This window comes from Rhododendron vialii, chromosome 4a, assembly GCF_030253575.1.
Source record: "Rhododendron vialii isolate Sample 1 chromosome 4a, ASM3025357v1".
NCBI lineage: Eukaryota > Viridiplantae > Streptophyta > Magnoliopsida > Ericales > Ericaceae > Rhododendron > Rhododendron vialii.
Window position 1 is genome coordinate 39,669,438 of NC_080560.1, and position 12,154 is coordinate 39,681,591.

The following is a 12,154-nucleotide window of genomic DNA, read 5'->3' on the forward strand; positions in this document are numbered from 1 at the left end:
TCATGATATTCTACTGACACGAACTTAATCTTTGACAAAACTCGAACACGACACGACACGACACGTAGCAACTTATATAAATAAATAAATAAAAAAGAAAAAAAAAAAGCAGAGCCCCGGGAATTATTGCTAGCAACTGAAGTGGAACCATGTTATAGTATAGTGGAGTTTATTTTCTCTTTGTCCGTACCCTACTATTCAAACCTAATAATCGTTGTCGTTCTCAAAAGTCTAAAAACTCCATCATGAGACCCTTGTGACTATGTACTCCCTCTGTTTCTTACTTTTCTTTCATGTTTTGTACAGTATTATACACTGGTATAGGAGTACTTGTTTAGGTTAGGTTTCTGTCGAACCCTCCCTTTAGATGTGAGAAAAAAATGTGAGTGTTTAGATTTTTGGAGAGAGAAACAAAACCCCCCCCCCCCCCCCCCCAACAATATGGCTTTCCGCCCGGATTTGAGAAAGTTATACATCACTATTTGTCCATAAATACACGAGGTTTAAATGCATGGTCAACAAATTTGGTTAGGCTCTTTCTTTTTCATTTTATTTTTATAACCGGATGTCTGGATCAGCTTACGCGTACCTCGATTAATTTTGAGGCCCTAAAGGCAACGGCCAAACAAATTGTTGAACAACATTTAGGAGCGGAGGTAGGATTGGCCAAGGGGCAATGGAGCTAAAAAATTTAGTTAGTAGGGTCGAAAATTACAAACATATCCAACTTACTTTTCTTATTTGCTAATAGAAGGAAATGAATGAACTATACAGTACGAGACTAATCAAAGAGTAGATATGTGATAATTTATGTGATTTTGCTCTTATAACTGACCATGAAAACTTTTCATATATTGGAAAACGATGCATCATAATCTCATTTGTAATATTATCAACTTGCAAGGAGAAAAGAATGCTTTAGATTGATAGTGTATTTGATGTTTGAAGAGAATTGGGACAATTTTAGAGTTTTCTGTATTGGTTTGTGAAACTTGCATCGAACAAATTTGTGCTTCGTTGAGTGTTGGAGTTTCAACCTAACAAGGACTTTATGGTAATTGATGATGTAAACCATAATTTATCCATACTTGCAAATATAGATCTGATGAAACTTGTACTCTACATACTTCGTTCAATATGTAGTGAAAAATGATTTGAGTCGCAGATATACTCAACTATACAATTGGGGAACCATGCAAAAAACTCTACGTCTTGCGTTCTCTTTTTTTCTTTTCTTGATTATTCTTTGCGCGTTATGTGTTTTTAATTTGGTTAGACTGATTTCTCAATATTTTGTGGGATCAAAATTTTAAAAAAAAGGTTGGTTTCAAAACATAAATATGTCCTCATAAGAAATCAAAATGAGTGGAGGCAAGTGACCCCACTTGTACCGCAATGGCTCCGGGCCCTTGGCACCAACCACTGAAATTATAAAACTTCTAATTTTACCTCAAAGTTACTGTAATTTAAGATGGTATAAATATATATATATATATATATATATATATATATATATATATATATATATATTCGTTAAAGTGATCTTCAAAAGGTTGGTTCAGTTCCTCCTTCACAATTCAAGTGATCATTTTCCCTGGGTTTTTATCCTCTTCTCTTAAATCGGAGATCTTGGCTTCACCATAGCGACTATCGCTGCATGGAAACTAAGATGAGGTCGCGAGCCAAGGGATTTCAACAAATAAAAATACTAAAAAAGAAAAAGGAAAAAAAGCCCAAAGCATTACGATAAATCATTACTACTCCACTTTAGAAGGCGTGAAAAACCCAAAGTTGTTATTTTTTGGAAAGGGACTCAAAGCTAGAGGTGTCCCGAAAATTTCTGTGCTTCTTTGCCGAGAGGTTTTTCGGCCGTTGAATTGTGTGATTTTTCTTTTATGTTTTAAATCGAACGGTCAGAATATCTCTCAACACATGTAGGCCTGTCAATGGATCGGATCCGATCCGAATCCGACAGATCCGGATCCGAATCCGATAAGACTCAAATCCGATAGTGGTAATCCGGATCCGAATCCGGAAAATCCGGATCCGATCCGGAAACTTTTTTTACTTCAAAAAATTTAGCAAAAAAAAAAATGTATTTTTCAAAAAAAAATTTCCGAAAAAAATAATAATAAATAAAAAATAAAAATAAAAATACAACTTCTTAAACATTTTTTTTTCAAAAATAAAAAAATACTATTTTTTTTAAAAAAATTTAAAAATTTAAAAAAACAAAGTTCGGATTTGGATTGATAACGGATTTAATCCGATCCGATCCGGATCCGTATTGAATTACCGGATTATCGGATGACTTTATCGGATCCGGATCCGGATCGGATTTTTCGGATTGGATCCGGATTAGATCCGGTCTATTGACAGGCCTAAACACAGGGAGTTTTCGGCACAAAAAATCCTACCTCCTCAAAGTTATTATTTAAAATTAGTTTAATAGGAGTATTAGTAAAAGTTTGGAGAAATTGTGGGCCCCGCCCGCTACCCCTTGTATCCGGCCGTGACTACAAGAAAGCATTTTATGCAACGAAACAAATCATTACGAAACTTGCAGATTAAGCGTACGTGATCACGGGGGGTTGCTTTTCAGTTTTCATGTTGGCTGCGATTATATACGTACAGATTTAAGAAGAAAAAAAAATAATACTCCAAATCCCAGGTACGAGTTCCCGTGGCTCCCTATCCCTATCCCTATCGAGGCTAATCATACTCTTATAGTCACAAGGACGAAAACAGAATTTCATATACGAGAAGGCCACGGAATGAACAACTCTCGCCGATTGAAAAAGAAAATGAACAATTCTTTACTAAATCATATTTGCCATACAGATAAGTAGGGGACCAACACGTAAAGGCTTAAAAAAAAAAAAAAAAAGTACTTCTTCCGTCCAGATTAATAGTCTCTAGTTCAATACTAACCGGATAAAAAATGAGTTATATTTTTAAATTAATGATAAATTTTATATCAAATATGGATCTTGTTTGATAGATCTCAACTAGTTTTATAAGATACGGAGTAATATTTTTCAAAATTACATAAAACATAATAAATTACATGATATAATCGATTGAAAAGTGGTACGAACTCCTAAAAATGACTATTAAATCCGGACGAAGGGAGTAATATGGGGCTTCCCAAATAGGGGGTAACCCTAGCCCCCTTAAATCTACCCTTAGTTCTGTCTTTGCGGCTGTAGAAACTATATATTCAACCGAAAAGTTTTAGGTATGAGGTAGAGAGGTCCCAACATTTTATTAAGTAATCACTAATTTCATGCACAAGTAATGTGAGAGATTGTATTTCCTTAACAACTCCAAACACCAACCCACATGGCGCAACCTTAGCTCTTATCCCGACATAATTGCTGTAAGATCTTCTACATATAATGGTATGGTGTAACGAGACAATACTCTCTTACAGAAGTGATAGGATACCATACTTGCACTTCTATTTGTTCTAAAAAGAAAAATTAACAATTTCAAGTATCGAGAATTAGTTCCTTTCACATACAAAAAACAACCTAACCCTGTTCTAAGCAGGATATCTTGTGCATTAGGCAATGGCAGAATTATAGTAGGGCCGGGCGCTCCCATTTTTAAATTACCGTTAACATTATATCAAAATTTTATATTAATACTTATATCGAATTTTGAGTATTGAGGATCTAATTAGTATGATAGTCATGTAGAATTTAAGTAATTTCAGTTTGATCAAATAAAACTTCAAGTAATTTACATTTTCAGTTAAACACTTTCAATTTGTTTCATATATATATATATATATAGAGTCAGGTTCCGGTGAGGGATCCCATAAGTACTTGGGTGTTACCTAACCAAAAAGCACAAATTATGTCAATTAAATAACTTTCAATTTGTTTCATAGATGAAAAAGTTAAGTAAATGGGTGTTACCTAAACAAAAAGCACAAAATAATTTCATATACTTGTCATTGCATTCCGGCTTTGATCATGTACTTGTCATTTAATTTCATGTACTTGTAATTGCATTCCGGCTTTGATTTAGGGGCGTAGTTGTACACTACTACAAAATGTTATAAAGATCACGGTCCAAAAACTAAGAAGATTTCACTTTTTGTAAAAGCGTAATAAAATGTTATGGACTATAGTTTTAATCTCAGTTATATGAAAAAACTGAGATGGAAAGATTTTTTAATCTCAGTAATCTAAAAAGTGATATTGTAACTTAAAGAATAGAACTCATTTTCTAAAAACCGAGATTATATATGAAAGAATGTATCTCGTTTCGGAAAAAACTGAGATGAAAAGATTTTTTAATCTCAGTAATCTAAAAGTGAGATTGTAACTTAAAGAATAGATCTCGTTTTCGAAAAACTGAGATTGTATATGAAAGAATATATCTCATTTTTTCGGAAAACCCGAGATAAAAAACCTTTAGTCTTAGTCATCTAGAAATTGAGATCGTAAGTTAGAGAATACATCACATTTTTTTTATTTGGATTGAGATGAAAACTCTTGTATAAAAAACGTTGAAATCTGCTTACCCCTTAATCAATTCCGCACGTGATACCCCTAAATAAATGTCAGGATGGGTTTTCGAAATTCCGTCCTCCATTCTTGTTCGTCTCACTCGCTCTCAACCATTCTACAAAAAATATTTTGATGCCAAATGGGACACTTTCGGTGAAAATATATTTCATTACCAAATCGGTACCTTTGGTAACAAAACTTATAAAGGTTGCGTTTCATCGCCAAATGTATTTCGAATATGAATCTATGCTCAGAACTCTGATTGAGATAATTCAAATTGGGCTTGAACAATAACACAAAGGGCTACAACTTTTATGTTTATCAAAATTGCTAATTTTAATATTTAAAGATTCAAAATAATGTTCGAAATATATTTTAATGTTAAATGCATATGTTATATATTAAAGATTTCAATTATATATTGAAAAGTGTGTGTGGTTCAGTTGGTTGAAGCTTCTATGCAAAACTCAAGAGACCTGGGTTTAAAACCCTATAAGAGAAATAAGAAGGGATTTTTTTCCTTAGGAAAACACCTCTTTTAACCTCGGTTTTTTAAAAAATTGAGATTATTTCTCTCTAAACAACCATGGTTTTATAATAAAACCGAGATGTTAAAGCTATTAAAGGTCCCGGTTTTGTCATTTTTAATCACAATTTTTACTTTTTTAGTCACAGTTTTAATGAGTTTCAATCACGTGGTTAAAAGATATGGACTTTTAGTTACATCTTGATAGACCACGGTTTTGAATGCGAGATTAAAAGTGAAAGATCACACAAAATGACCGAGATCTTTATCTATTTTTGTAGTATTGGTATGGCATAATGTCCCCCGAGTTTTTTTTAACTTCAAAGGTATAAAGGACCTTTATTCAATGGAGAAAGTCTTGCAAATTTTAACATCAAAATCTATTCCCGATCTAATTGCGGATTTGAGAAAGCCGCCGATTTTCAACGAAGAGAGAGTTTTGCCAATTTTAACACCCATGATTCTAACAATATTAACGTCAAAATCTATTATTTTTTAGGATGAGAGAGTCTTGCAGATTTTAACATCAAAATCTATTCCAGATTCTAACAGTTGATTTCTCCCAAGATAAGTATAAGAGCATCTGCATCAAGCTTATTATAAGCCCATATAAACTAAAGTAGCGAGGAAAATCCAAAAAAGCTCCAAAATTTGTCCTGCACCAGGCTTGCTATAATGACCCTACGGTTTGAAAGAGAAACAGTTTCTCGTTTAGTCAGCGTAGGAACTATTCACTAGTCACTCTATATATTACTCTCTCCGTCCCAAATTGGATGTCAATTTTTGATATTGTTGCCAATTTTAATTCCTAATATCTTTTAATATGAATTTTAAAAAATATACAATATGGATCTTGTTTCATAGTTCTCGAATAGTTTTATGATACAAAGTTTTCAAACTCAAGACAAGCATTATAAATTGAAAGATATCAACGATGAAAAATGACACGAATTTCAAAAATTATCATTATTTTTTGGAATGGAGGAAATACTACTATTATTCTTAGCCCCACCTCATATTATTATTATTTTATCAAAAGCACTCCACATTATTTGCACTGACAGCCATTTTTCAGGAGAAGTCCCATATTACTTTAATAAAAGAAAAACCCATCTTCTATTATTATATTATTTTAATTGAGAAGATAGTGAGAGTAAAGTAATTGTGAAAAAGTGACTTGTTAAAATAAAAAAGTGGTGTTTGTTAATTAATTTGGTCCAAAATCAACTGAGGCGTGGTTGCTCTAAGTTTTCTTGCTGCAAGAGGATTGAAGTACTACACATCAAAAGCAACAGTTGAAGCCAAATTATCCTACGTGATAAGCCCAAGTGCACAAGAACATGAAAAGAGCATCCTATTTTGGCAACAATAGAAATCAAGATATTTTCTGGGAACCTTGTGAAGACTTTGCAAGCAAGAGCCCGTGGCTATCTATTCCGGAGCATGATGGATTTAATTTTCTGATGGAAATTGATCTATTATTTTTAGAGGATTGTTTACAATTTCGATTTGGAAAAATTAATTTGAAGTATAAGATTGATGCAGACAAATGCAGGCGTTTCAAACTATTTCAAGCCATGGAAACTCAAGGACGAGTTTTATCAAGCAGGGGAGGATGATGCAGGCCACCATTTTAATTAATCTAAAAATATTAGAATTTTAGTCTACTATTTTTAAAATAATATTTAATTAGGAAACTGGTTTATTTGATTTCAGTATCTTGTTAGGAATCTACGAATTAGGAAAATAACTAGCCTAGAGTAGTTAGTTTCCCTATTCTAGTTGATTTAGTTTCCTTTCAATTGCTTGATCAGGAAGAATAGTAAGTAATTTGCAAGTTTTTTTTTTTTACTATTTCCTTTTTATTTTTATTTCCTATTATGTAGGATTTTTTCTAAGCCTTAGGGCAAGGTGGTTGTTATTTGATTAATGAAATATCGAGAGTTTTTTCATAATTGTGTGTTCGAAGAAAGAGTACTTTTAGTTCATACTTATTCATGATTATCCTTATTGCGCTTTCTTCTTTTTCAACACGTTTTCCTGCATTACAAAGGCTTGAACGGTCATAATCAAGTTGTCTATTTCTCTTGTGACAAATCTTTTTTGTTCAAACGAATACTGATATTCGATCGATCCACTACAACCAATAAACATAACCACCTCGGGTCATCAGTTAAGACCATGTCATCACTACACGATCAGAGGGTATTGATCCTTCCAGACGAAAAAAATTTCAATGCCAAGCGGGTACCACGTGGTGCCCTCTCGCGCATTCGAGCCGTCCATTTCATTTTTGAACAGCTCAGATTTGGAGAGAGAAAGTGTTGGGGTGAGAAGAGAGAGGAGGTTTCAATCCGAGCCGTTCAAAAGTGTATCGGACGGCTCGGATGCACCGAGTGGGTACCATGTGGGATGTACCCGCTCGGCATTGAAAAATCTCTCCTTCCATACACAAATTCTAGCTCTGATGCTGGCGTTAGGTAGCTAGGGTTGAGCAAAATGACAGCAGAGGCTTTAATTGTTTCTTGTTTGTGTTTGAGAAATGAACAAACACATATGGCAGGGATGTAGCATCCTTGTTGCCTAAATGGCTTGGAAAGGAAACCGAATGGGCAAATTGAGCATTTATTTTGCCAAGAATCACTCACATGTCCACCACATGGACTTTGGATGTTGATTGATGATAATAATGAGATCAAAGTTGGGTAGGACTAGATGATGGGAAGGGTAGCTCAGATGGTAACATGGATGAGCTGTAAATCGAATGACAGAATTAAAAATTTGGTAACTTTTGGGAATCAAGCTGCAAAAGAGAGATTTTTTGTGAATCGTCTTGTTCCGGTGTGAATGACATGTCTTTTACGAGACAGAGGACCAAGGAGGGGAGTAGTTCAGGTGTAGGTAATTAAGCCGGCTCGGATACTCTAACCGTCAGAATAAAAAAAAAAGAGAGTAGATGATGAGAGGCTCCGGTATATTGTGCTACGACATCTATTCTGATCCCATACAGGCTACAGCAATAATGTAGTATTACTATATGCTCTGCAAGCTATCCTCACATGGCAATTGCAGGAAATCTACTACTCCTACCTACATCAGCAGGAAAATATGCAGTTAACTTTGACTCTCTCTCTCTCTCTCTCTCTCTCTCTCTCTCTCTCTCTCTCTCCTCTGTATAAGTGGGGAAAACCTCACAAAAGTCTAGGCAATTCAAACCCATTTTCACAAAAATATCTTCTTTTTTATCACCACAAAAATATACCACGAATACAATGAACCTTAAATCTCTCTCTAGGATTGGTAAACCAATCAAATAATGAGTGGAACAGGCATTGTTCAACGTTGGGTTGAAAACGTAAACAAGCTTAAAAACTATGGCCAAACTCTGTCAATGTATCAAGCGAGCCGTTCTCAAAGAAACTTTAATTGAGCCGATCATAAGTAATTTAAAATATATATATATATATATATATAAACTCTACAAAACCGTCTCAAAGAAGTCTTCAAGCTTGATTTGTGCAAACAAAATTTTAACGAGCAAACACAAACTTAAACTCTAGTAGCTTGGTTTGTTTATCGGTCTCTCTTCCTCTCCTTTTGAGCTCACGTCTTATATTTAGAACTATTCTCTAACAAACTCGTAAAGAATATAAAGCATGTTGACAGAAACCAGTAAAAACTTTTTGACGAATTCGGGACAATTTTCGATGAACTTAGCTGCATGCTACAGATTGATTTTTTTTTTGGTCTTTTCTTTAAAGCTGTGTACTGTTGTTCATGTGATTTGCAAAAAACCAAAAATGGTGAAAGCAATGCAAGCGGCTACGGTTCTGGGAATGAATCCAAAGGAATCTGTAAAGATTGAAACCTCATTGAAAATGGCTGTACATGAAGCTGGCACAATGAGAGTGACCTCTCTCTCTCTCTCTCTCTCTCTCTCTCTCTCTCTCTCTCTCCAAATTCAACACCCTAATGTCTACAATAACCCAAAGTGGCTTATAAATTTGCATCTTTAGAGACTTCTAGTGGTGGCCAAAAAATTTCTAGCCCCTGTAACAGCTAAATGAATTGAAACCCAGTTCCAACTTCCAACTATCTGCGTTCTGCAGGGTTTAATCCACGTCATCTACCCCAAAACGCCTTGTAGCATTTACCCCAGAAGTACCAAAGTGAAAATGCCTAAAACTTGAAGAGTCTAAAATGAGAAAATTGGGATGCTTAAAGGGTCAAAGTGACATAAATAAATTCGATGCCACTAGGCATTTTTTTCCCCTTCTGTCAGAGCAATAGATGACGATCCTTCATTGGATCTTCAAAACCAAACTAAGCCAACTTAGCCGTGAAATCAATTAGTTGTATGCTTAATGGGTCAAAGTTAAACACGCTATATTTAAAGGCTAAAGTCAGATTTGATAAAGTTTTAGGACTGCAAAGTGTAATTTTCTGTTTTCGTAAACTTCGACTTTAGTTTAAAATAAAGACGCTGCTATTCGCAGCCCTTTATTTTCTCCTATAGCCCGTTAAAAATTTCCAAGTATACTCGACAGTTAGTTACCGAAATTAGGATATATTTTCAGCATCTAATTACCGAAATATAATATTTTTTTCAACAGCTATTTACTGAAAATGTATGTTCGGCAGTTGTTTACCGAAAGTTGAACATATTTTCGACATGTAGTTACCGAAATATAATCTTGTTTTCAACAGCTATTTACCGAAATGTTTTGTATGATTTTTGACAATCATTTACCGAAATGCAGTGGGCTATGGGAGAAAATAAAAGGGCTGCCAATAGTCGCGCCCTAAAATAAGCAGTGAACCGCGTACAAAATACCAATTTGCCGGGGATTAAAATCTCCATTATCAAAAGTTGCTTGTATACATCACAAGTACTTGATTAGACACTTCGAATTTGGTGGGTCCACATTATAGTGTCTTTTCCACCCCGAGCTCGCAGGGTCGACCATGCAAAACTTCTTAGAGCAACTAGAAGCTTGCCTGAACATTAACCTTAGAACATCTCCGGCGGAATTTACAAAAATTAGCTTCAAAACTAAACTTTGCTTCCTTTCTAGATAATTTGAAGGGTGAGTTACTAAAATACACTCCAACAGACTTTACAAATTCTATTTTTTTTAATCATTTTATATCTTTAATAACTTAAGAACAAATTGGCTTCCCTTTCTTTTAGGGAGGCAAATAGATTTATCCACATATTGCGTATGTGGTTTTCAGGATTGAGAAGGAAATCAAAAAAAATTCATTATCAATAAATGTAGAAAAAGATATTTCTCAAATACAAACATTTTTTTGGAACATTTATAGAACTCATGTTGAGACTGGAAAAAATTATAGGAAAGGGGAAAAAGTATGAAAATGTGGTAGTGAAAAAATACAAAAACAATTAACATTTAGGCTCTGTTTGTTTGGACGTAAAATATTTTCCTGTAAATTATTTTACCTATTTTTTGGTGTTTGGTTGTGTCAAAAATGAGAAAAACATTTTACATGTAAAACATTTTCCATCAATTAGATGAAAATGACTTAACCTTAAATTTTTCGTAAGTTATTTTCCTTAAATGAACCCGCTGCCTTCTACTGTAATTTTCACTGCTCAGTTTCCTCAATTGTCAACCCTGACCCACGTTCAATTCTAATAATCTCATATCTATCCACCATTTAAGCTCCCTCTTTCTCTCTCTACACTATTTTGTTAATTTCTGAAAATATTTTCAAGTGACAACCAAACACCAAAAAATAAATGTTTGAAGTTTGTTTTCTGAAAAAATATTTTACATAGAAAATATTTTACATTGTAAAACATTTTACATCAAAACAAACGGAGCCTTATAGGCATAGAAAGTTACAAAATAGAAAACAAATACTCCCCCATCCCAAAAAGAATGTCCAAAATCACTATTCACACCTCTCGAAAAATTATTTGTATAATTAAAGTAAGATCTATCAAACGAGATCAATATTGCATAAAGAGAACATTATACATTAAAAAACGAGATCAATATTGCATAAAGAGAACATTATACATTAAAAAATACAAATAATTTTTGAGGTGTAAATGGTGATTTTGGACATCTTTTGTGGGACGGAGGTAGTAAATAAACAAACATTCAAATTATAATAGTTTTCAACGGTTAGCATTTTGAGAGTAAGTATTTTTTCTGAAATTTCAATAGCAGAAGAAAACCAATGTAGTAAATGTAAAAAAGGAATAAAAAAGTGGGTTGTTTAATACTTGAAGGTTGTTACTCAACTTTCAAATATGTAGATAGACAATAAAAAAAACACTCGAAGGGTGTCTTAACTTTGAAAGGTTTTGCTAGAGCTCCTTAAACATGACCGAACCTTCAAATCTCGGCATGTTCGGTTTGGGTCTCTAGACCCAAACCTTCTCTTTGCGCACGGTCTCCAAAAACTTTTTCCTAATTATTACTCTCATTTTTTTTCTCTCTCTCCTCTAAAGTTTTTGGCATTTGCTACCTCTATCAGAGGTCCTCTTAGGGTCCAAAATTAGTCGATGAGCGCGTAAACTAACCCAACACCCAGTTATTACAAAAAAGAAAAAGAGTTCCTTTACAGGTGTATGCGCCTCAAAAAAGCCTCCAAAAGAATTCAATAAGCACCACATTATTAGAAAACAGACACAGAGCCTGTATACAGATAGTACTCCTATATACAGTATGGCTGGTCGATTCCTTTGTCCGTATGGCGAATTTAATCAAAGATTGTGGCTAACATTGAATGTTTTCATGCCACATTGTCAGCACCTAAGCTTATCTTTCCTCATCTCTTACCAACCAAAATACTACTAAAACTGAAGGCTGAAAAGCAGAGGAATTCTATGCAACTTGGCTAAAAAGAAGGCCCAAATGGAGAACAAATAAGGCACAGAAGTCTGAAATGGTTTGGCAGAGTGATGAGTCTCTTCCAGTAAGTGATGGGTGTCCTCCAACTATCACTAATCCCCAATATGGAAAAAGAAATGGAATTGGATTGTCAGCACCAAAGCTTATCTTTCCTCATCTCTTACCAACCAAAATACTAAAACTGAAGACTGAAAGCAGAGGAATTCTATGCAACTTGGCTAAAA